General features: G+C 42.0%; 1 protein-coding gene and 1 pseudogene across 1 annotated transcript in view; one reads left to right on the forward strand and one right to left on the reverse strand.

Annotated features, from left to right (window-relative positions):
* LOC101137809 (chitobiosyldiphosphodolichol beta-mannosyltransferase-like) lies at nucleotides 1-25,580 on the reverse strand (annotated as a pseudogene).
* The window catches only part of KCNAB1 (potassium voltage-gated channel subfamily A regulatory beta subunit 1), a 494,315-nt gene that overhangs the window by 1,896 nt on the left and 466,165 nt on the right, over nucleotides 1-26,254 (forward strand). The window lies entirely within an intron of this gene.

A 26,254-nucleotide genomic window follows, 5' to 3' on the forward strand; every position in this document is an offset into this window, starting at 1 on the left:
CACAGAACCAATTCATTCACCAGGCGGCACCACTGCCGTCATTTCAGCTTCTGGCCACTGGGAGGCGCTGCTCGAAAGGGTTTGCCCTGAGACTCCGAGAAGAAGCTGCGGGAAGGACAGCAGGGGTCCTGGGGTTTTAGTCTCTGGCCCAGGATTTACGTGTCCATAACCAAAGGAAGCACAGTCTGCACCCAGCTCTCATCCCATCGGAGCTGCTGCGACTCCCGCAGGTTCTTCCGGAACTGGTTTAGCTTGCCCTCAGGATCAGGAAAGTTTGAGAAAAGCATCTGCAGCTGAGCTGCCAGTTCCTCTGAGTCCTCAAAGACCAAGCCGTTTTCTTCATGTTTCACCAGCTCATGTAAACACTTGAAGTTCACAGCACACACAGGCAAACAGCACCCGAACATGTCCACCACCTTCATGGGCAGGTCCAGGCCACTGGAGGACGTGTGCAGACAGACACCCAGGTCCACCGACCCTAGAAGCAGGGGGTAGTCCTCGGCCTCCAGTCAGGGGGTGCAGACCTGGATGTGCTGGAAATGCTTCTGGTGGATGAAGCGGCTATAATACTCCCTCAGAGGCCCTTTGCCTGTTATCACACAGACGAGAGAAGGAAGGTTGTGTCCGTCAAGAGTCAGTTGCTCAAACTTTTCTAAAGCTGCCAGCAGGATGGAGAAGTCTTCGTCCTCTCAAGTGTTGCATGGGTCGTGCAGACCTGTCCAGCCTGTGCTGCTGACCAGCAGGGCTGGCCGCTCGTGGAGACGCATCACCAGCCCGCTCCCAGCATCCCGCTTCATGAAGGCCGACCGCTCCTGGCTGGGTCCTCAGGTTCAGAGCGGGCCCTGAACGGAGAGTGCGTGCTGCCCAGCTTCATGAAGAGTCGGTGCTGCAGGTCCAGAGGTGTCTCTTGAAAGAAAGATGCCGGCTTGTCATAGACGGTCACAGCCTCAGGATAGCTGGGTTCTTGGCCATTCTTCCAGTGGTTTTCAAGGGTGAAAAAAGGAGTTTCAGCAAGACAGCTAACGTCTGGAGGAGTGAGCCAGGAAGTGTCTGTAGCCTTCTTCTAGAGAGCACTCTGGGCTGGTGGGCGTGAGGACTCCAGTTTCATGCGCGTCCGTGTGAAGAGACCACCAAACAGGCTTTGTGTGAGCAATAAAGCTGTTTCTTTCACATGGGTGCAGGCCGGCTGAGTCAGAGTTAAAATTGGTGAGATGTTCCTTGGGCTGGTGGGTCTGAAGACCTGAGGTTGTAAGTGGATCGTTTTCATGGAGCAAAGAACAGGAGGACATGTGATTGATCTCCCAAGGGAGGTCCCCTGATCCGAGTCATGGCACCAAATTTCATGCGTGTCTGTGTGAAGAGACCACCAAACAGGCTTTGTGTGAGCAACATGGCCGTTTATTTCACCTGGGTGCAGGCGGGCTGAGTCTGAAAAGAGAGTCAGCCTGTACCACTTTTTTTTAATCCAATCTATCATTGATGGACTTTTAGGTTAATTCCATGTCTTTGCTATTGTAAATAGTGTGTAATTAACACATGAATACAGGTGTCTTTATAATAGAACAACTTATTTTCCTTTGGGTATATACCCAGTAATGGGATTGCTGGGTCAAATAGCATTTCTATTTTTAGGTCTTTGAGGATTTGCCACAGTGTCTTCCACAATGGCTGAACTAATTTACACTCCCACCAACAGTGTATAAACATTCCTTTTTCTGTAAACCTCTCCAGCATCTCTTATTTTTTGACTTTTAAATAGTAGCTATTCTGATTGGTGTGAGATGGTATCCCATTGTGGTTTTGACTTGCATTTCTCTAATGACCAGTGATGCTGAGTTTTCTTTCACATGTTTGTTGGCTGCATGTAGCTTCTTTTGAAAAGTGTCTGTTCATGTACTTTCCCCACTTTTTAATGGGGTTGTTTGTCTTTTTCTTGTAAATTTGTTTAAGTTCCTTATAGATGCTTAATAATAGACCTTTGTGAAATGCATAGTTTGCAAAAATGTTCTCACATTCTGTAGGTTGTCTGCTTACTCTGTTGACAGTTTCCTTTGCTGTGAAGAAGCTCTGTGGTTTAATTAGATCCCATTTGTCAATTTTTACTTTTGTTACAATTGCTTTAGGCATCTTCATAATGAAATCTTTGCCTATGCCTATGTCCTGAGTGGTATTGCCTAGATTGTCTTCTAGGGTTTTTAGTTTTGGGTTTTACATTTAAGTCTTTAATCCATCTTGGGTTAATTTTTATTTATGGTACAAGGAAGGGATCCCGTTTCAATCTTATGCATATGGCTAGCCAGTTAATCCCAGCACCATTTATTGAATAGGGAATCCTTCCCCCATTGCTTGTTTTTGTCTGGTTTGTTGAAGATCAGATAGTTGTAGGTGTGCAGCCTTATTTCTGGGTTCTCTATTCTGTTCCATTGGTCTATGTATCTGTTTTTGTACCAATACCATGCTATTTTGAGTACTGTAGCCCTGTTGTAGTATAGTTTCAAGTCAGGTAGTGTGATGCCTCCACCTTTGTTCTTTTTGTTTAGGATTGCCTTGGTTATTTGGGCTCTTTTTTTGGTTCCATATGATTTTTTTTTTTTTTTTTTTTTTGAGACGGAGTCTCACTCTGTTGCCCAAGCTGGAGTGCAGTGGTGTGATCTCAGCTCACCGCCATCTCCGCTCACTGCAACCTCCGCCTCTTGGGTTCAAGTGATTCTCCTGCCTCAGCCTCCCAAGTAGCTGGAATTACAGTCGCCCACTACCACACTCAGCTAATTTTTGTATTTTAGTAGAGACAGGGTTTCATCATGTTGGCCAAGCTGGTCTCTTAACTTCTGACCTCAAGTGATCCTTCTGCCTCGGCCTCCCAAAGTGCTGTGATCACACGCATGAGCCACCGTGCCCAGCCCCATATGAATTTTAAAAGTTTTTTCCAGTCCTGTGAAGAATCCCAGTGGTAGTTTAATAGAAATAGCAGTGAATCTATAAATTGCTTTGTGCAGTATGGCCATTTTTATATTGATTCTTTCTATTCATGAGTATGAAATGCTTTTCCATTTGTTTGTGTTAATCTCTAATTTATTTGAGAATGTTTTGGAGTTCTCCTTGTAGAGATCTTTTCCCTCCCTAGTTAGCTGTATTCCTAGTTATTTTATTCTTTTTGTGGCAGCTGTGAATGGGATTGTGTTCCTAATTTTTCTCCCGGCTTGACTGTTGTTGGTGTATAGGAATGCTAGTAATTTTTACACATTGATTTTGTATTCTGAGACTTCGCTGAAGTTGTCTATCAGCTTAAGAGGCTTTGGGTGAGACTACAGGGTTTTCTAGACATAGGATCATGTCATTTGCAAACAGAGATAGTTTGACTTCCTCTCTTCCTACCTGGATGCCTTTATTTTATTTTCTTCCCTGATTGCCCTGGGCAGAACTTCCAATATTATGTTGAATAGGAGGACATCCTTATCTTGTGTCAGTTTTCAAGGGGAATGGTTCTAGCTTTTGCCCATTCAGTGTGATGTTGGCTGTAGGTTTGTCATAGATGGCTCTTATTATTTTGAGGTATGCTCCTTCAGTACCTATTTTACAGAGAGTTTTAAACATGAAGCCATGTTGAATTTTACCAAAAGCCTTTTCTGCATCTATTGGGATAATCATGTGGTTTTTGTCTTCAGTTCTGTTTATGTGATGAATCATATTTATTGATTTGCATTTGTTGAACTAACCTTGCATCTCAGGGATAAAGCCTACTTGATCATGGTGGATAAGCTTTTTGATGTGCTGCTAATTTCAGTTTGCCAGTATTTTGTTGAGGTTTTTTGCATCAGTGTTCACCAAGGATTTGGGGTTAAAGTTTTCTTTTTCTTTTTTGTATCTCTGCCGGGTTTTGGTTTCAGGATGAGGATTTGTTATTTTTTTGACTTTTTTTTTTGAGACAGAGTCTCACTCTGTCGCCCAGGCTGGAGTGCAATGGCGTGATCTCAGGTCACTGCAATCTCTGCCTCCTGGGTTCAAGCCATTCTCCTGCCTCAGCCTCCTGAGTAGCTGGGACTACAGGCACCCACTACCACGTTCGGCTAATTTTTGTATTTTTAGTAGAGATGGGGTTTCACCACGTTGGTCAGGTGGGTCTCGAACTCCTGGCTTCAGGTGATCCGCCCATCTCAGCCTCCCAAAGTGCTGGGATTACAGGCGTAAGCCACCATGCCTGGCCTTGACTTTTTAATGATAGCCATTCTGACTGGTGTGAGATTGTATCTTATTGTGGTTTAGATTTGCATTTCTGTAATGATCAGTGATGTTGAACTTGTTTTCATATGCTTGTTGGCCACATGTATGTCTTCTTTTGAAAAGTGTCTGTTCGGCGGGGTGTGATGGCTCACGCCTGTAATCCCAGCAGTTTGGGAGGCTGAGGCGAGTGGATTTCCTGAGGTCAGGAGTTCGAGACCAGCCTGGCAACATGGTGAAACCCTGTCTCTACTAAATACACAAAAATTAGCCAGAAATGGTGGTGGGCGCCTGTAATCCCAGCTACTTGGGAGCCTGAGACAGAAGAATCGCTTGAACCTGGGAGGTGGAGGTTGCAGTGAGCCAAGACCATGCCATTGCACTCCAGCCTGGGCAAGAAGAGTGAAACTCCATCTCAAAAAATAAATAAATAAATAAATAAATAAAAGTGTCTATTCATGTCACTTGCCCACTTTTTAATGGGGTTGTTTTTGTTTTTTTTCTTGTAAATTTGTTTCAGTTCCTTGTAAGATGATGGATATTAGACCTTTGTTGGATGCATAGTTTGCAAAACTTTTCTACCATTCTGCAGGTTTTCTGTTTATTCTATTGATGGTTTCGTTTGCTGTGCAGAAGCTCTTTAGTTTAATTAAATCTCATTTGTCAATTTTTGCTTTTGCTGCAATTGCTTTTGGCATCTTTGTCATAAAATTTTTGTCCGTTCCTATGTTCAAAATGGTATTGCCTAGGTGGCACCCAATCTTTTTAATAGATGATGAATAAAGTTATAAAAATAGCTAACCACTCATGTAGCAAGGCATAGGGACAGTGTGTCAACGTAAGATGAGGACGAAAGGCTTCGGGTCTGGAGCACAGCAGGGATGGAGGAAGGTGGAAAGAACCTGTTTTCAAGATAGTAGGGGCTAGCTTCAGAGTAACAGGCATTTCCATTGAGGAAAGAGGATGGAGAGTGGACTAAAAAGAAGGAGGCCAGCTGAAATGGAAGAGTGAAGTCTTGAAAAGTTTTTCCATCATATTCATTTAATTATTTTCCCATAATATTTTCTACTCCTTATGTTTGCATTTTTGAATAAAAAAGACTTTTCTCATTTCCCCCTACTCTGATCTCCTGCACACAGTGCCCTCACTTTTGAGCTGCCATTGTAAACAGCAGCTCTTTGATATCTACAGGCAGAATAAGTAGCTACAATTTCAAAGTAGAATTATTAACAATTTATGTAAACAATCTTGCTAAAATTCACGTATTTACGTTTTTAGGGGATTATTATTTATTTCCCCTGATAGTTTTTGGAAAACCAATTTGGATACAAAAAGGATAATGCGAAAATCTAAATAGACCAGTTATATTTAAGGCAGGTTAACTTTTGGAACAAACAATCTCTAAATCTTAGAGGCTTAGCAGGTAACACTTTACACACACTAAGACTAATGCTGGTGTTACTGGTCAGGCTACCTTCCTTGACAGCCCTCCTCTAGGCAGTGACTCAGGGAGTCTGTTGGATGTTGTCTATTTGCCCCTTCTCTGCCTTGCCCTCTCTGCTCTATCACCTCTATGGACTGCATCACATAAACTCCTTTGCCTGTAGCTTCCAGTGGGTTTTGCCAAAGGGAGGCACTAATAGGAGACTGGAGGTGAGAGAAGAGGCCCACTCAGGTCTTTATTGTTTCACTCATGGCTCATTTCTCTATCTGTGGCCACTCTCCCATGGCTACAGCTCTTACTAGGTGACATGTATGTGAATCCCTCCCCTTCTCCTTCCAGACTTGGGTGATAACACCTTCCTACTGTTCCTAGCCCTGGGTTTTTCACCATTCTCTGTTAAATCCTGTCACTTTGCCCACTCATTTCAATAGTTCCCTCTTTAAACTGTGTTATTTTTTGGGTGCCCCAGCTATTTACTGATGGGGTCCTAACTCATAGAGCGATCCAAATTATTTTCGTTTTATGATACTACCATCCTTGATGCAAGCCATACATAGTTCCTGCTAAAGGGGAAGAGGACCTGTGAGGTCATCTGAAATGAAATTGTGAAGTCTTGGGGAAGAGAACATGAGCATGTAAGATACTCAGCCACCAAGGCCCATAAAGTGACACAGATCGTTTTTGTTCACATTCTATTGGCCAGAAGTCATCACATGGCCCCTTTTTAAGGCAAGAGAGCTGGTAAATGTGGCCCCTGGTTAAGAAGCCATATTCATCAACAATTCCACATTATGAAAAGGGAACATGAATCTTCAGTGATCAGTTAGCCACCCAGAGAATAAAATCAAATAGCCTAAAATAGACAGCGGTATTCATAGAAAGTTTTAAATAATGTACATAAAAAATAAGGACATGTGACAATTGAAGACATAGGGAGATATGTAGAAGATTTTGGAAAGATGGCAGCAGTCATACAGTCGTCGAACCTACCAGAACACCACTCCCCAATAGAGTAACCAGAATAGCAAGGCCAAAACCCCATGAAAGATATTTACATCATGACTGGTGATACAATATCCCCATGTACACGTACATACTACCAGGTAGGAGCAAAAGCTACAAGATCTGTGTGGTATCAGAAATGATGTGGGAGGAAGTAGAAAGAAGTTAGAGGTACTCCTGATACTGTGAGAGCTTGGAAAACCCCACAGCTGCCATCAGGCAATCACTGGAAGCTCAGCAGGCCATTCTGAGCTCAGCAGCAGAAACTGCTGAAAGAATAGGAAATAGGGTAAGGCTAAATAAAAATGCAATGTCAATTGTCACTTTAAAAAGTTATTTGTGGTATTCACTGAAGAAGAACATGTGTATATGTTCACTTCCTTGTAGTGAATTTGCTGAGTCATGGGGTATATCTATCTATCTATCTACCCCATGACTCAGCCAATTCACTCCAAGGAATATACCTAACTAAATATACCTAACTAAACTATGCCTGTATGCGTACCAAAAAGATGAATACTAGAAGATTTGCAGCAGCATTAAACTACTCAAATGTTCATCAACAGTAGAATGGATTGATAAACTGACATATACTCACTCAATGCAATAGTGTACAGCAATAAGAATGAATGGGCTGCTTTGTAGAGAAAAGAGTATGGGGTGGTAAGATTGGAAGCCGGGAAGTGATTTGGAAATTGGTAGTGATTACTGTCATCTAGGTAATAGCTCATGATGGCTTGGCCGGGAACAGAGCTCTCAACAATTTGGGGTGAGTTTAACCGTCACATCAGATTTGCTGGCATCCTTTAGACATCTGGACACTTGCACATTTGAAGCACATGTTCAAATAAAAGGGTACACATTAGAAAGCTACAATTTAAAAACCTAACATCACTTCCAAAAATAATCCTATTGAGAGGTGACAATGTGTTAGCAGCCCTCGCTCACTCTCAGTGCCTCCTCGGCCTTGGCGTCTGCTCTGGCCACACTTGAGGAGCCCTTCAGCCTGCCGGTGCACTGTGGGAGCCCCTCTCTGGGCTGGTGGAGGCTGGAGCCAGCTCCCTCGGCTTGCGGGGAGGTGTGGAGGGAGAGGCTCTGGTGGGAACTGGGGCTGCGCACAGTGCTCGCAGGCCAGCACGAGTTCAGGGTGGGCGCAGGCTCAGTGGGCCCCACAGTCAGAGCGGCCGGCCCCTGGGCAGTGAGGGGCTTAGCACCTGGGCCAGCAGCTGCAGAGGGTGCGCCGGGTCCCCTAGCACTGCCAGCCCGCCCACACTGCACTTGAATTCTCACCGGGCCTCAGCTGCCTCCCCACGGGGCAGGGCTTGGGTCCTGCACCCCACCATGCTGTCCCCTCCGCCTAGCTCCCCTGCACCCCCTCCCCTGCCCCCTCTCTCCCCCACTCTCCCCCACTCTCCCCTCCCTTCCCCCTTCCCTCTTCCCCTCTCCCCACCCCCCACCCCCACTGTCCCCCCTCCCCCTGCCCCCCACAACCTCCCCCTCCCTTTCTCTCTCTCTCCCCCCCCGCCACCCCACCCTCCTCCCCCTCCCTCCCCTCCATGGGCTCCCACACAGCTCGAGCCTACCTGACCGGCGCCGCCCTCTGCTCCACGGCGCCTGGTGCCATCTACCACCCAAGGGCTGAGGTGTGCAGGTACGTGGTGTGGGACTGGTGGGCAGCTCCACCCATGGCCCAGGCACTGGATCCACTAGGCAAAGCCAGCTGGGCTCCTGAGTCGGGTGGGGTCTTGGAGAACTTTTATGTCTAGCTGGAGGATCGTATATGCACCAATCAGCACTCTGTGTCTAGCTCGGGGTTTGTGGATGCACCAATCAGCACTTTGTGTCTAGCTCAAGGTTTGTAAATGCACCAATCAGCACCCTGTGTCTAACTCAAGGTTTGTAAATGCACCAATCAGGGCTCTGCATTTAGCTAACCTAGTGGGGACTTTGAGAACTTTTTTGTCTAGCTAAAGGATTGTAAATGCACCAATCAGTACTCTGTGTCTAGCCCCAGGTTTGTAAATGCATCAATCAGTGCTCTGTGTCTAGTTAATCTAGTGGGGACTTGGAGAACTTTTATGTCTAGCTAGAGGATTGTAAACACACCAATCAGCACCCTGTCAAAACAGACCAATCACCTCTCTGTAAAACAGACCAATCAGCAGGATGTGGGTGGGGTCAGATAAGGGAATAAAAGCAGGCTGCCCCAGCCTGCAGCAGAAACCTGTTCGGGTTCCCTTCCATGCCATGGAAGCTTTGTTCTTTCGCTCTTTGCAGTAAATCTTGCTGCTGTTCACTCTTTGGGTCTGCACCCAACTTTAAGAGCTGTAACACTTACAGCGAAGGTCTGCACCTTCACTCCTGAAGCCAGCAAGACCACGAACCCACCGGAAGGAACGAATAACTCCAGACGCGCAGCATTTAAGAGCTGTAACACTCACTGCGAAGGTCTGCGGCTTTGCTCCTGAAGTCAGCGAGACCACGAACCTACTAGAAGGAAGAAACTCCGGACACATCTGAACATTTGAAGGAACAAACTCTGGACACGCCATCTTTAAGAACTGTAACACTCACTGTGAGCGTCCGCGGCTTCACTCTTGAAGTCAGTGAGACCACAAACCTACCAAAAGGAAGAAACTCTGGACACATCTGAACATCTGAAGGAACAAACTCCGGACACACCATCTTTAAGAACTGTAACACTCATGCGAGGGTCCGCGGCTTCATTCTTGAAGTCAGCGAGACCAAGAACCCACCAATTCCGGACACACTATTACATTGTACTAGCTTCTCCTGCCCTTTGTATTTCTGATTAATAAGGAAATCATTTAACTTGATAAAGCCACCTGGGTAGAAAACGATTTTGTCAATGATTGCCTGAGCTTGCTAGTAGTTGAAAAACATAAATAAAACTTTCCTGCTGCTTCTTTCCCATTTAAGTTTAGAGTGAGTAAACAAACCTTTTCCTTTCTGTCTTTATTTTGTTTAGTAATGCTTTTACAAGTGCTGTTGGAGAAGACAGCCATATTCTAGGAGGTGTCAAGAGAATAAAAATGGATATAGGATGCAAATGCTGTTTCTGTTCTTTAAAAAGCAACTAGCTAACCCAGAAACCATTGCTTGGTACACATGTGTGTGAAACAGAAAGACACAATCTCTTTGGGTCATTTATTGATACGGTGAGATGCAAAGCAAAGAAATTAGAGTTATCGCTTAACCAGCACCTGGCCTTTTCTTCCTCCCTAAATCAACCTTGATTTCTAATTTTTATCTAACTTTATCTTTGAAGTTTCTCTTTATGATGCTCCCATTTTTGGGATGGAGTATATTGATTTATAGGTCAAGCACATGGGTTTCTTAAGGCAAAGCACAAATTACTTACTGCTTGATTGTTGTTTTGTTGTTGTTTTTGTCTTTGCCTTACTAACTTCAGTTTAAAAGTAAATCTTTCCACAGTGTAAAGTAGACTGACAGACTGGCCAGCATCCTCAGTGATGGTCTTGATTGGGAAGACAAACGCAAGGTGATTTAGTGTCCTAGTCTCAGAACTGGTTGGAGAAGGTAGAGCAAAATGGCTAATAACAATGATTTTAGAAAAACAATGGCTTGGCGCTGATTGTGTACTTTCTTGCTGTGTAATCTCAGGTCAATTACTTTACCTCTCTAAGCACTAAGCCTGGCACATAGTAAACATTCAACAACTGTTAGCTAGTTACACTAGTTGTAACAAAGAGAATTTAACTATCAGCTATTAGTATTGTTATTAGTAGTTGCACCTATGTGTATTTATCCCAGCCCCATGGATTGAGCGTTTTATTTTATTATTTGAGACAAAGTTTCACTTTGTTGCCCAGGCTGGAGTGCAGTGGCACGATCTCGGCTCACTGCAACCTCTGCCTCCTGGGTTCAAGCAATTCTCGTGCCTCAGCCTCCTGAGCAGCTGGGATTACAGGTGCCTGCCACCAGGCCTGGCTGATTTTTTTGTATTTTAGTAGATACAGGGTTTCACCATGTTGCCCAGGCTGGTCTCGAACTCCTGAGCTCGGGGAATCCACCCATCTCGGCCTCCCAAAGTGCTAGGATTACAGGCGTGAGCCGCCGTGGAATTGGGCATTTTAAACCCCAGTGGGACAATGAGCCCTTCTTTATTTCCTATGAGTGTTAGTGGCACTTTTGGACCATATAGTTCCAGAAATCAGAAACCTGGGAACCATCATTAACAATTCTTTTTCCTTCCACTGTCACCTCCATTCTCCTTCCAAACTCCACATGTGGCACATGCACAACAGCCAGCAAATTATCTGCTAATTGCTGTCAATTCCAGCTTTGATTTGGCTCCCAGACCAGCTTTTTCCTCTTTATTCACCCCACCCATCAGCAACCTTGGCCCCAGCATTGTTTTCTCTCTTATCTTGGTTCTCTCTCTCTCTCTCTCTTTGTTTTGTTTTTAGAAACAAAGTCTCACTCTGTCACCCAGGCTGGAGTGCAGTGGCACAATCATAGCTCATTGCAGCCTTGAACTCCTGGGCTGCAGTGAGCTATGATTGTGCCACTAAGATGGGAGGGCTCAAGTGATCCTCCTACCTCAGCCTCCTGAGTAGCTGGGACTACAGGCAAGTGCCATTGTTCCTGGCTTACCCTGGTACTCTCTGTAACACTCATCTCTCTCTATTAGATATACACATTTTAGGCCGGGCGCGGTGGCTTATGCCTGTAATCCCCGCACTTTGGGAGGCTGAGGAAGGTGGATCACGAAGTCAGGAGATCGAGACCATCCTGGCTAACACGCTGAAACCCCATCTCTACTAAACAAAATACAAAAAGTTAGCCAGATGTGGTGGTGGGCGCCTGTAGTCCCAGCTACTTGGGAGGCTGAGCAGGAAAATGGCATGAACCCAGGAGGCGGAGGTTGCAGTGAGCCGAGATCATGCCACTGCACTCCAGCCTGGGTGACAGAGTGAGACTCCATCTCAAAAAAAAAAAAAAGATATATACATTTTTTTTTCTCTCTCTCTACTGTTTACTGCTGTATTCCCAGTACCTAGAATGGTGCCTGGAGAATGTTAAATGCACTTAAATATTACCTGTTGAATGAAGGAATGAATGTAGAGAGGAAAGGAATGAAAGAATAAATGCCAAGGCTACTCCCCTCTTTTAGGCCAATATCACATGCATTTGGATTTCTGCAGTCATCTCCTAAGGGTCTACCTGTCTCCAGGCTTGCTTTCTACCTTTTATTTTTTGCACTGTAGCCAGAGTTGTCTTTCTAAGAGGCATATCTAATTTTGCTACTTCCTGGCTAAATTCCCTAGCAGCCTTTGACCACTCTGCCCTTGTTCCTTATTTATCTTTCTTTCCTGGCACTCTTCTCTGACCTTTCGTGGCTTCCCTTCCCTCCAGCTACATTATTTACCATTCCCTGAACTCATCTCCTTTGAGAAAAGGTGGCTCCTTCTTCCTGGAATATTCCTCCTTTCCCTGTGCCTCTTTGGTCAGCTACCTTTCTCCAGCCATTAAAGACTCAAGGAACATATCACTTCTCTGTGGAAGCTTTCTGATCCACCTCTGTTGACTAAGTTGGCATTAGGCACCTTTCTTGGTGTTACCGTAGCACTCTGGCTCCATTGATGACAGCATTTACCATTTTGTGTTGTAGTGGCCTTTGGAAGGGAGCACCTTGAGCTCAGTGTGCTCTATATTGTACGTCTCTGCATTTCTTATTCCTCGCAGAAAGACTGACACGTGATAAGTGCTTAACAAATGCTTTCTGAATGTCACTATACCATATCAGGTGACTGCTGAACTGGGAGGTCAGTGTTTTGGGTCAGTGTAATCAAGATACAGATGGAACTGTACACGATTAGTTTTTGTTCATTTTTAAAGTTTCTAGGCAGTACTGGCATGGAGTTGTATATTAGTCCAAGGTGGTGGTTTTATTGAAGCTTTTTCAGATATGGCCATGCTGTCTAATAAATGCCATATAAAGGCTACTTTAAACACCATTACAGAATCTGAGATAACTTGCTTCTAGAGAAACAGTCTTTAGCCTGTGGACAGAGCCACCATAAGCCACAGCTCCCCACCATGGTCAACACAGCATGCTGCTGGCTTAGAGCTTTCCATCCACTGGTGCAGGTCATGACAGGTAAAGCTGACTTAATGTAACCACCAAGAGCCAAATGCCTTGCCTAACCACCACAGCACAAGGTTCATGGACACATTTCCTGGCCCTATTGAATGCCTCTCTGCCTAAATATTTTGCTCTCCCCCAATTCCATGCCTTTGCTCAATTTTTGGTGTGGAATTTTCAATTCCAAACCCATGAAATGTTGCAGTCATTGAGAATGCACCAAACAAATTATATCCTTCTTTTCCTCCTGGGTGTATAACAAAATAGAACATAAGTCAAAGATTATCAAATGGGAGGCCAAAACGCCATCTTTATTGTGATAAACACTGAGTTGAAGCTGTAACTTATTGTGAGAATCAAGTGGGTATCCTGAATCTGATCCCAAGAATGAAGTAGCCTGACCCAGTCAGAGGAGATGCAGGACTCGGCAGGTCTCCTCATAATGAAGATGGGACGTCAGAAAGCAAGGGAACGCTCCCATACCCTGTGGGCAGCTCACATCTGAAGAAAATGCTGGACAAGGTATCTGGCTCAGCTGTGTCACTCCACTTCCCCTTAGGCGTTGGTAAAGCAGTGGAGGCAGGCCAAGGGTGTTACCCTACTTGAGCTCCCTCAGTATGGAAGGAGTGAAGAGTGGGAAGAAGTGTTCCCACGCTGCACCACACACATAATAAGGGCTGAAATCACTTTTATGACTTAATCAATAAAACATAGATTAGGAGGTGCTACTGTCCCACAATAGGATTTGCTCCTTTGAGTTCCTATACTTGCCTGCTGTACTGGAACACATATGGATGATAATTTTTCACTAGTAAAGAGAAGACTGGGTGAATCATTTATGGATGGCTTATAATGAACTCTAATGATGGTCACATAAAATGTCTGCTGTATTTCTTGCCTGTATTGTAATGCTACCCATCGCATTACAAATTGAAGAAATAGCCATTAAATTGACTCAATTTATTTTCAAACTGTAGTCCCTTTCAGACTTCCAAGTTAAAGGCCAGTAATGGATACATTGCTTTGACCTTAAGGCATTAATGTTGCATTTTAAAAGCTGGCTAATATGGGTCCATGTGATGTTTGTCAGATTTAGAAGCTTGATCACTTAATAATGTCATGGTCCCTATCACTATACAGTATCAAATGTTCTGCTGAACTGGAGGCTGGTGTTTTGGATCAGTGTAACCAAGATACAGAGAGAAGTGATGAAGATAGCTGACCTTTCAGAAAGTCTTAGGATCTGTGATGCAAAACTGTGCCAGCTTACAGGTTTACTTACCCACGGCTCCCAAAGAAAGTACAGGGTAGTGAAAAAGAGGGAAACACCATGCCTCTCTATTTGCCTATTTATGGCTGGTGGCCATTTCCACGGCAGAGTGGCATATAAAATCTAGGGTTGGGCCAGGTGACTCATGAGGTCCGTTTTGGCTGTTAATGGCAAGCGTTAGGAGGATTCCACTGTTGAGTTTAAAAAGCCACCAAGTCCTTGCTCTGTGCTTGATGTGACCCAGTGGTGAAGTCTATTGCCTACCTAAGGAAGGAGTACGGGGAAAGGAAAATGGAGAGATGAGAGGGTGTGGAAGAATGAGGAAATGGCCTCATCTTGAGGAGTTCACATCTAAGCTAAGGAAACAGACAGATGCACACAGTCATTTGAAGAATACCAAAAGTTTGGTCAGTAAAAGAGACAGTTTAAGGACATATAAAATACCTTGGTCACAGCACTTACCATCTCTGAGACTTCTTTCTGTATCTCTACATCCTCATTTGCTATCAATACCTATCTTACAGAATTAAGAAAGGGTTATATGAGATGATGCTTACAAGTTTCTTACCGCAGTGGCTGGCCCATAATAATACCTTTATGAATGTTGGCTTTCAAAAATAATACTACCAGACTTGCATCCTTACGTTGCTGTCAAACAGTGTGCCTGGATCATGTTTTCCTTGGTCCTTGAAGAAAAGTTTCATTGTGTTGACATTTAATGTTACAAGCATTTTGTACAGAGTTGGCATGAGAAACATTTACTTTCCCCAAAAACAGGGTTTTGCATTCTTCTATAAACACCTGAGCGATAAATCCTTCTAACTCTAGAAGTCAAAGAGAAGGGGATATGAAAAGGAAACTCACAAAAGAAAAAATACAAACAGCTAGTGAATACAGGAAAAAAGTAAAGATAACATTAGTGAATAAAAACTGAAACATCAATGAGACATGATTTTCATAGATCCTATTGTAAAGATTGAAATAGTAATTCTCAGTATAAAAGGGAGAAATGGGCCGCTTTATACTAGTTTAGGTAAAAATTGGCTCAAACTTTCTGGAAAAAAACTTGATGATATGTATCAAGTAGTCTAAGGTTTTTCTTGGTTCTAATCCAACAATTTCACCAATAGAAATTTATCCTTTGCCTGAGCTTAGGAGTTCGAGACCAGCCTGGGCAACACGGTGAAACCCCATCTCTACTAAAGTACAAAAGAAAATTAGCCAGACGTGGTGGCGTGTGCCTGTAGTCCCAGCTACTCAGGAGGCTGAGGCAGGAGAATTGTTTGAACCTGGGAGGAGGAGGTTGTGGTGAGCCGAGATCGTGCCACTGCACTCCAGCCTGGGCAACAGAGCAAGACTCCGTCTCTTAAAAACAAAACAAAACAAACAAACAAAAAAAAAACAAGTCGTGTCTGTGAAAAAAACCTGTCTTCAGCATTGTTCTTATTTGCTGTTTCCTCCCCCAAACATGTTTAAATCTCAAAGATAGGATGTTGGTTAAATAAATTATGGTATGCAAATACAGTGAAATACTATACGTGTATTTTAAGAACTATTCAATGGTGAAATGCTTTCTTGATATGTTACATGAAAAAGATCGAGGGGTAATTGAGATTTCATTAACAGTCTGTACTGGAAAATGACATTCATAATTAAGATTCCAATTATGTGGAAAAATGTTCATAATATGTCATGTTACGAAAATGGGTTACACAATCACATTACAGGACAATTATAATTTTACATAAAAGTATATTTTCTATGATACTGGAACTATACACATCAGATGTGAAAAATGATTATTTTTGGAAGCTGGCATTATGTATGATTTAAATTTCATTATTTGTGTTTTTCTGTATTTAGTGATTTCTCTTTTAAAATATGGTTTTAATTACACAAGTAATAACACATATTCTCTGTAATAAAATATTGAAACAAAACAGAAGTACATACTAAAAAGTGAAAGTCTGTCTTCCATTGCACTTCCCCTAAGTTCCCCAAACACTGATGCCCTCTTTAGAGAAATGACTATAGTTTTGAGGTATGTTTCCAGAACCCTTTCTAGGGAGTTCAGGAGCTTCATGCTGCTGAACACTCTCATCAGCCATTTATCCTGGGCTCTTTTGCATGTAGCGCTCTACTGAATGCTCGGCTCCTCTGAGAGGCTGTCAGTGTCCTTTGGCTACACTGAGGGAATAGGGACTCCCTGGGAGTTCTTCTGACCCTCTCTACCCTTCTTTCCCCTCCATTTTAATGACCCTAAGAACATCTAATTGTGTGCCTGTTTCTTCTCTGTTTCTCTCCTCCTCTCAGTCAGCAATACTCCTCCTTTTGAATTCTCTTTACCTTTGGATTTTGAAAATGTTATGCTTAACTTGCTGAGCCTTGGTTTGTAAGGAATTTTTAGGATAACAGAATTCATTCTCAATAAATCTTGGCTTTCAAGACTTTTTTCCCTCCCTCCCTCCCTCCCTTTTTCCCTCCTTCCTTCCCTCCCTGCCTCTCTCCCTGCCTTCCTGCTTCCTCTCTTTCTGCCATAGACTAAAACCTCTTTATGTATAAGTCCTCTGCCTAACACTGACTCCTTTCATTTTGTATTTTCACTAAAACAACTTTCAGCCTCTAGCTGAATTGGGAGAAGGTCAAATATAAGGAGGGCAAAAGACAGAAGGATACAGTAACATATTTCTAAAAATTTCTTATCAAACTATAGATTTAAAAAAGTTACACTGTACATGCAGATTTTTTAGGTCAGATTTATTGAGGTCTGATTTATGGTTAGTAAAATTTACCCCTTTTAGATGTATAGTTGATGATCCTGGTCAAATACATACAGCCCTGTAATCAAGACTACAACCAACATATAGAACGTTTCATCACCCAAACCCTTCCTTAGTGCCACTTTGTAGTGTCTCTTCCCCTAACCCTTGTCTCTGGCAACCATTGATGTGATCTAGTTTTGCCACTTCTAGAATGTTATATAAGTTACAGTGTGTAATTTTTTGAATCTGGCTTCTTTCACTTAGCACAATGCTTTTGAGATATATCCACATTGTGTATCAGTAGTTCAATCTATCACCAAGTAGTATTATATTTTATGAACATACAACAATTTGTTTATCCATTTACCAGCTGATGGACATTTGGGTTGTTTTTAGTTTTTGGCTATTATAGATAAAGCTACTATAAACATTCATGTATAGTCGTTTTTGTTTTTGTTTGTTTTTTGAGACAAGGACTCACTTTGTTGCCCAGGCTGAAAGGCAGTGGCAGGATCATAGCTCAATGCAGCTTCAAACTCCTGGGCTCAAGTGATCATCCCGCCTCAACCTTCTGAGTAGCTGGGACTACAGGTGAGAGACAACATACCCGGCTCAACATTTACATATATTCTTTCTCCAGACACATATTTTCATTTCTCTTAAGTAAATATCTAGAAGTGGGATTGCTGGCTAGTATAAGTGTATGATTCAGTTAAAAATATACTAAATTTTTTTTTCCATAGTGGTTGTACCATTTTGCATTACCACTAGCAATATGAGAATTTCAGTTACTCCACATTTGAACTAGCCCTTGGTATTGTCAGTTTTTTCTTTCATTTTTCCTTTAAAAAAAAATCCTAGCTTTTCTACTAAGTGTGTAGTGGTATCTCATTGCAGTATTAATTTGTACTTCTCTTATTTTTATGATATTGTGCATCCTGTTGTGTATTTATCTGTCATTGGTATCTTTTCTTGGTGAAGTGTCTGTTTAAATCAATGCCCACTTTAAAAATTGTGTTTTTTTGTTTCTTATAATTGAATTTTAAAAGTTTTAAAAATATATTTTAGATACAAATCCTTTATGTGTTTTGTGAATATTTTCTTCCATTCAGTAGCTTGTCTTTCACTTTTTTGGCAATGCTTTCCAAAGAGCAGTAGTCCTTAATATTAATGAAGTCCAATTTAGTAAAATTTTTTCTTTTATGGCTCATGCTTTTTGTATCATATCTAAGAAAGCTTTGCCTTGCCCGTGGTTGTGAGCAATTTTTTCTCTTCTTCTCTTCTCTTCTTCTGGTTTCTCCTAGAAGCTTTATAGTTTTAGATTTTGCACTTAGTTGTATGACCATATTGAGTTAATTTTTGTATATATGTGGTAAAGTTTATGATCAAGTTTTTGCATATAGAGGATCAATCGTTCAAGCACTATTTATTGAAGAGACAGTCTTTTCTCTATTGTATTACCTTGGGCCTTTGTCAAAATTTGATTGACATGTAGGTTAATTTCCAGACTCTTTATTCTGTTCTGTTAATCTACATGCCCTTGTGCCAATACCACATTCTCTTGATTATTATAGCATTGTAAGATGTCTTGAAATCAGGTGGTGAGAGTCCTCAAACTTTCTTTCTCCAAAAATTATTTTGGCTATTCTAAGTCCTTTGCTTTTCTCTACAAATTTTAGTCATCTAGTCAATTTCTACCAAAAAAAAGGCTGAAATTTTTATTGGGATTGCATTAAATTGATAAATCACATTGAAGAGAATTGATCTTTTAACAGTATATCGGGTTATCCTACCTATGAGCACATACCTTCGTCCATTTATTTAGGTGTTCTTTAATTTTTTTCATCATTGTTTTGTGATTTTTAGCATTCAAAGAGTGCACATATTTTAAGTTTATCCCTAAGTATTTTATGATTTTTGATGCTATTATAGATGGCATTTTATTTAAAATTTAAGTTTCCAAATTTTTATGGCTAATTTATAGAAACAAAATTGATTTGTGTTCTGACTTGTGTTTTTCAGCTTTGCTAAACTTACTTATAATTCTATTAGAATTTTTTTAAAAATTATACTTTAAGTTCTGGGATACATGTACAGAACATGTAGGCTTGTTACATACATGTGCCATGGTGGTTTGCTGCACCCATCAACCACATTAGGTGTTTCTCCTAATGCTATCACTCCCCTTGCCCTCCACCCCTGACAGGCCCTGGTGTGTGATGTTCCCCTCCCTGTGCCCATATGTTTTCGTTGTTCAACTCCCACTTATGAATGAGAATATGTGGTGTTTAGTTTTCTGTTCCTGTGTTAGTTTGCTGGGAATGATGGTTTCCAGCTTCATCCACGTCCCTGCAAATGACATGAACTTATTCCTTTTTATTGCTGCACAGTATTCCATGGTATATATGTGCCATGTTTTCTTTATCCAGTCTAACATTGATGGGCATTTTGGTTGGTTCCAAGTCTTTGCTATTGTGAATAGTGCCACAATAAGCATATGTGTTCATGTGTCTTTATAGTAGAATGATTTATAATCCTTTGGGGGTATATACCAGTAATGGGATGGCTGTGTCAAATGGTATTTCTAGTTCTAGATCCTTGGGGAATCGCCACACTGTCTTCCATAATGGTTGAACTAATTTACACTCCCAACCAACAGTGTAAAAGCATTCCTATCTCTCCATATCCTCTACAGCATCTGTTGTTTCCTGACTTTTTAATGATCATCATTTTAACTGGCGTGAGATGGTATCTCATTGTGGTTTTGATTTGCATTTCTCTAATAACCAGTGATGATGAGCTTTTTTTTCACGTTTGTTAGCCATGTAAATGTCTTCTTTTGAAAAGTATCTGTTCATTGGGAGGCTGAGGTAGGCAGATCATGAGGTCTGGAGATCGAGACCATCCTGGCTAACAGGGTGAAACCCCGTCTCTACTAAAAATACAAAACAAATTAGCCAGGCGTGGTGGCGGGCACCTGTAGTCCCAGCTACTTGGGAGGCTGAGGCAGGAGAATGACGTGAACCTGGGAGGTGGAGCTTGCAGTGAGCTGAGCCGAGATCGCGTCACTGTACTCCAGCCTGGGCGACAGAGCAAGACTCCGTCTCAAAATAATAATAATAATAAATAAATAAAGTATCTGTTCATATCCTTCACCTGCTTTTTGATGGGGTTGTTTGTTTTTTTTCTTGTAAATTTGTTTAAGTTCCTTGCAGATTCTGGATGTTAGACCTTTGTCAGATGGATAGATTCCAAAAATTTTCTCCCATTCTGTAGGTTGCCTGTTCACTCTGATTATAGTTTCTTTTGCTGTGCAGAAGCTCTTTAGTTTAATTAGATCTCATTGTCAATTTTGGCTTTTGTTGCCATTGCTTTTGGTGTTTTAGTCATGAAATCTTTGCCCATGCCTATGTCCTGAATGGTATTGCCTAGGTTTTCTTCTAGGGTTTTTATGGTTTTAGGTCATACATTTAAATCTTTAATCCATCTTGAGTTAATTTTTGTATAAGTTCTAAAGAAAAGGTCTAGTTTAAATTTTTTCTGCATATGGCTAGCCAGTTTTCCCAACACCGTTTCTTAAATAGGGAATCCTTTCCTCAATGCTTGTTTTTGTCAGGTTTGTCAAAGATCAGATGGTTGTAGGTGTATAATGTTATTTCCGAGGCCTCTGTTCTGTTCCATTGGTCTATATATCTGTTTTGGTACCAGTACCATGCTGTTTTGGTTACTGTAGCCTTGTAGTACAGTTTGAAGTCAGGTAGCATTGATGCCTCAGGGTTTGTTCTTTTTGCTTAGGATTGTCTTGGCTATATGGGCTCTTTTTGTTTCCATGTGAAATTTAAAGTAGTTTTTCCTAATTCTGTGAAGAAAGTCAATGGTAGATTGATGGGAATAGCATCGAATCTATAAATTATTTTGGGCAGTATGGCCATTTTGACGATATTGATTTTTCCTATCCATTAGCATGGAATGTTTTCTCATTTGTTTTTGTCCTCTCTTATTTCCTTGAGCAGTGGTTTGTAGTTCTCCTTGAAGAGGGCCTTCACGTCCCTTGTAAGTTGGATTCCTAGGTATTTTATTCTCTTTGTAGCAATTGTGAATTGGGAGTTCACTCATGATTTGGCTCTCTGTTTGTCTATTATTGGTGTATAGGAGTGCTTGTGATGTTCGCACATTGATTTTGTATCCAGAGACTTTGCCGAAGTTGCTTATCAGCTTAAGGAGATTTTGGGCTGAGACGATGGAGTTTTCTAAATATACAATCATGTCATCTGCAGACAGAGACAATTTCACTTCCTCTCTTCCTATTTGAATACCCTTTATTTCTTTCTCTTGCCTGATTGCCCTGGCCAGAACTTCCAATACTATGTTGAATAGGAGTGGTGAGAGAGGGCAGCTTGGCTTGTGCCAGTTTTCAAACGGAATGCTCCCAGTTTTTGCCCATTCAGTATGATATTGGCAGTGGGTTTGTCATAAATAGCTCTTACTATTTTGAGATATGTTCCATCAATAACTATTTTATTGAGAGTTTTTAGCATAAAGCGGTGTGGAATTTTATCAAAGGCCTTTTCTGCATCTATTAAGATAATCATGTGGTTTTTGTCATTGGTTCTGTTTATGTAATAGATTATGTTTGTTGATTTGCATATGTTGAACGAGCCTTGCATCCCAGGGATGAAGCCAACTTGATCGTGGTGAATAAGCTTTTTAATGTGCTGCTGGATTCTGTTTGCCAGTATTTTATTGAGGATTTTCACATTGATGTTCATCAGGGATATTGGCCTGAAATTTTCTTTTTTTGTTGTGTCTCTGCCAGGTTTTGGTAACAGGATGATGCTGGCCTCATAAAGTGAGTTAGGGAGAATTCCCTCTTTTTCTATTGTTTGGAATAGTTTCAGAAGGAGTGGTACCAGCTCATCTTTGTACCTCTGGTAGAATTCAGATGTGAATCTTTCTGGGCCTGGGCTTTTTTTGGTTGGTAGGCTATTACTGCCTCAATTTCAGAAATTGTTATTTGTCTATTCAGGGATTCAACTTCTTCCTGGTTTAGTCTTGGGAGGGTGTATGTGTCCAGGAATTTATCCATTTCTTCTAAATTTTCTAGTTTATTTGCATAGAGGTGTTTATAGTGTTCTCTGATGGTAGTTTGTATTTCTCTGGAATCAGTGGTGATATCCCCTCTATCATTTTTTATTGTATCTATTTGATTCTTCTCTCTTTCCTTTATTAGTCTGGCTAGTGGTGTATCTATTTTGTTAATCTTTAAAAAAACAGCTCCTGGATTTATGGATTTTTGAAGGGGTTTTCATGCCTCTATCTCCTCCAGTTCTGCTCTAATCTTAGTTCATTCTTGTCTTCTGCTAGCTTTAGAACTTGTTTGCTCTTGCTTCTCTATTTCTTATAATTGTGGATGTTAGGGTGTTGATTTTAGATCTTTCCTGCTTTCTCCTGTGGAGATTTGGTGCTATATATTTTCCTCTAAACACTGGTTTAGCTGTGTCCCAGACATTCTAGTATGTTGTGTCTTTGCTCTTACTGGCTTCAAAGAACTTATTTATTTCTGCTTTAATTTTGTTATTTACTCAGTAGTCATTCAGGAGCAGGTTGTTCAGTTTCCATGTAGTTGTGCAGTTTGAGTGAGTTCTTAAACCTGAGTTGTAATTTGATTGTACTGTGGTGTGAGAGATTGTTTGTTATGATTTCCGTTCTTTTGCATTTGCTGAGGAGTATTTTACTTCCAATTATGTGGTCAATTTTAGTATAAGTGCTATGTGGTGCTGAGAAGGATGTATATTGTGTTGATTTGAGGTGGAGAGTTCTGTAGATGTCTTTGTTAATTTTCTGTCTCGTTTATCTGTCTAATATTGACAGTGGGGTGTTAAAGTCTCTCACCATTATTGTGTGGGAGTCTAAGTCACACTGTTGGTCTCTAAGAACTTGCTTTATGAATCTGGGTGCTCCTGTATTTGGTGCATATATATTTAGGATAGTTAGCTCTTCTTGTTGCATTGATCCCTTTACCATTATGTAATGCCCTTCTTGGTCTTTTTTGATCTTTGTTGACTTAATGTCTGTTTTATCAGAGACTAGGTTTGCAACCACTGCTTTTTTTTTTTTTTTTTTTTTTTTTTTTGCTTTCCATTTGCTTGGTAAATATTCCTCCATCCCTTTATTTTGAGCCTGTGTGTGTCTTTGCATATGAGATGGGTCTCCTGAATACAGCACACCAATGGGTCTTGACTATCCAATTTGCCAGTTGGCACCTTTTAATTGGGACATTCAGCCCATTTACATTTAAGGTTAATATTGTTATTTGTGAATTTGATCCTGTCATTATGATGTTAGCTGGTTATTTTGCCCTTTAGTTGACGCAGTTTCTTCATAGTATCAATGGTCTTTACATTTTGGTTTGTTCTTGCAGTGTCTGGTACTGGTTTTTCCTTTCCATATTTAGTGGTTCCCTCAGGAGCTCTTGTAAGTCAGGCCTGGTGATGACAAAATCCCTCAGCATTTGCTTGTCTGGAAAGGATTTTATTTCTCCTTCGCTTATGAAGCTTAGTTTGGCTGGATATGAAATTCTGGGTTGAAAATTCTTTTCTTTAAGAATGTTGAATATTGGCCTCCACTCTCCTCTGGCTTGTAGGCTTTCTGCCAAGAGATCCACTGTTAGTTTGATGGGCTTCCCTTTGTGGGTAACCTGACCTTTCTCTCTGGCTGCCCTTAACGTTGTTTCCTTCATTTCAACCTTGGTGAATCTGACGATTTTATGTGTCGTGGAGTTGCTCTTCTTGAGGAGTATTTTTGTGGTGTTCTCTGTATTTCCTGAATTTGAATACTGGCCTGTCTTGCTAGGTTGGGGAAGTTCTCCTGGATAATAACCTGAAGTGTGTTTTCCAACTTGGTTCCATTCTCCCCATCACTTTCAGGTACACCAGTCAAACATAGATTTGGTCTTTTCACATTGTCCCATATTTGTTGGAGGCTTTGTTTGTTCCTTTTCATTCTTTTTTCTCTAATCTTGTCTTCATGCTTTATTTCATTAAGTTGATCTTCAGTCTCTGATATCCTTTCTTCTGCTTATCGATTCAGCTATTGATACTTGTGTATTCTTCACGAAGTTCTTGTGCTATGTTTTTCAGCTCCATCAGGTCATTTATGTTCTTCTCTAAACTGGTTATTCTAGTTAGCAATTCTTCTAACCCTTTACCAAGGTTCTTAGCTTCCTTGCATTGGGTTAGAACATGCTCCTTTAGCTCGGAGGAGTTTGTTATTACCCACCTTCTGAAGCCTACTTCTGTCAATTCATCAAACTCATTCTCTGTCCAGCTTTGTTCCCTTGCTGGCAAGGAGTTGTGATCCTTTAGAGGAGAAGAGGCATTCTGGTTTTTGGAATTTTCAGCCTTTTTGCACTGGTTTTCCTAATCTTTGTGATTTATCTACCTTTAGTCTTTGCTGTTGGTGAACTTCAGATGGAGTTTTTGCATTGTCATCCTTTTTGTTGATGTTGATGCTATTGTTTTCTGCTTGTCAGTTTTCCTTCTAACAGTCAGGCCCTTCTTCTGCAGGTCTGCTAAAGTTTGCTGGGGTTCCACTCCAGACCCTGTTTGCCTGGGTATCACCAGTGGAGGCTGCAGAACAGCAAAGATTGCTGCCTGCTCCTTCCTCTGGAAGCTTCGTCCCAGAGGGGCACCCGCCAGATGCCAGCTGAAGCTCTCCTGTATGAGGTGTCTGTCGACCCCTGCTGGGAGGTATCTCTTTCTCAGGAGGCATGGGGGTCAGGGACCCATTTGAGGAGGCAGTCTGTCCCTTAGCAGAGCTCGAGCGCTGTGCTGGGAGATCTACTGCTCTCTCCAGAGCCAGCAGGCAGAATTGTTTGAGTCTACTGAAGCTGCACCCACAGCCGCCCCTTTCCCCCAGGTGCTCTGTCGCAGGGAGATGGGAGTTTTATCTATAAGCCCCTGACTGGGGCTGCTGCCTTTGTTTCAGAGATGCCCTGCCCAGAGAGGAGGAATATAGAGAGGCAGTCTGGCTACAGTGGCTTTGTGGCACTGCCGTTTGTTCTGCCCAGTCCAAACTTCCTGGCAGCTTTGTATACACTGTGAGGGGAAAACCACCTACTCAAGCCTCATTAATGCTGGACACTTCTCCCCACACCAAGCTCGAGCATCCCAGGTCCACTTCAGACTGCTGTGCTGGCAGCGAGTATTTCAAGCCAATGGATCTTATATGGGGGTGGGATCTGCTGAGCAAGGCCGCTTGGCTCCCTGGCTTCAGCCCCATTTCCAGGGGGAGTGAATGGTTCTGCCTCGCTGGGGTTCCAGGTGCCACTGAGGTGAAAAAACAAACAAACAAACAAAAACTCCCACAGCTAGCTCAGTGTCTTCCTAAACGGCCATCAAGTTTTGTGCTTGAAACCCAGGGCCCTTGTGGTGTAGTCATCCGAGGGAATCTGGTCTGTAGGCTGTGAATACTGTGGGAAAAGCATAGCATCTGGGCCGGAGTGCACCATCCCTCATGGTGTGGTCCCTCATGGCTTCCCTTGGCTAGGTGGGTGAGTTTCCCAACCCCTTGTGCTTCCTTCCTGGGTGAGGTGATGCCCTATCCTGCTTCAACTCGCCCTCCGTGGGCTGCACCCAGTGTGTAACTAGTCCTCATGAGATGAACTGGGTCCCTCAGTTGGCAATGCAGAAATAACTTGCCTCCTTCGTTGGTTTTGCTGGGAGCTGCAGACCGGAGCTGTTCCTTTTCAGTCATCTTGCCCGGAAAATCTCTTATCAGAAGTTTTGTAGGTTGTTTGGGACTTTCTTTGTAGACAGTCATTCTTTATTTCTAATCTTTTATTTTATCTTTTTGCTGTTTCTTACTGATGAAGCCCTTTAATACAATATATAATAAATATACAATAAGAGTAGTAAGAGCAGACATCCTCAATATGACTATTATTACTCTTTTAAATTATTGTCACTTTATTTATTTATTTATTTTTTGAGACAGGGTCTTGCTCTGTCAGCCAGGCTGTAGTGCAGTGGCATGATCATGGCTCACTGCAGCCTTGACTTCCTGGGCTCAAGAGATCCTCCCACTTCAACCTCCTGCGTAGCTGGGACCACAGGCAAGCACCACCATGGCTGGCTAATTTTTTATTGTTTGTAGAGACAGGGTGTCCTTATGTTGCCCAGGCTGGTCTTAAACTGGTTTCAAATGATCCTCCTGCTTTAGCCTTCCCAAATGCTGGGATTACAGGCATGAACCATGATGACGCCCAGCTATTGTCACTTTAGTGGATGAAAATGGTGAATTATTGTTAGCATTTGAATATTCCTGGTTACTAGTGAAGCTGAATATATGTATTAACCATAGTAATGCACTGCATAATGATGTTTTGGTCAAGGATGAACTGTATATTAGACAGTAGCCCTGTAAGATTA

The sequence above is a fragment of the Gorilla gorilla genome, chromosome 2 (genome assembly GCF_029281585.2).
Source record: "Gorilla gorilla gorilla isolate KB3781 chromosome 2, NHGRI_mGorGor1-v2.1_pri, whole genome shotgun sequence".
NCBI classification, from domain to species: domain Eukaryota; kingdom Metazoa; phylum Chordata; class Mammalia; order Primates; family Hominidae; genus Gorilla; species Gorilla gorilla.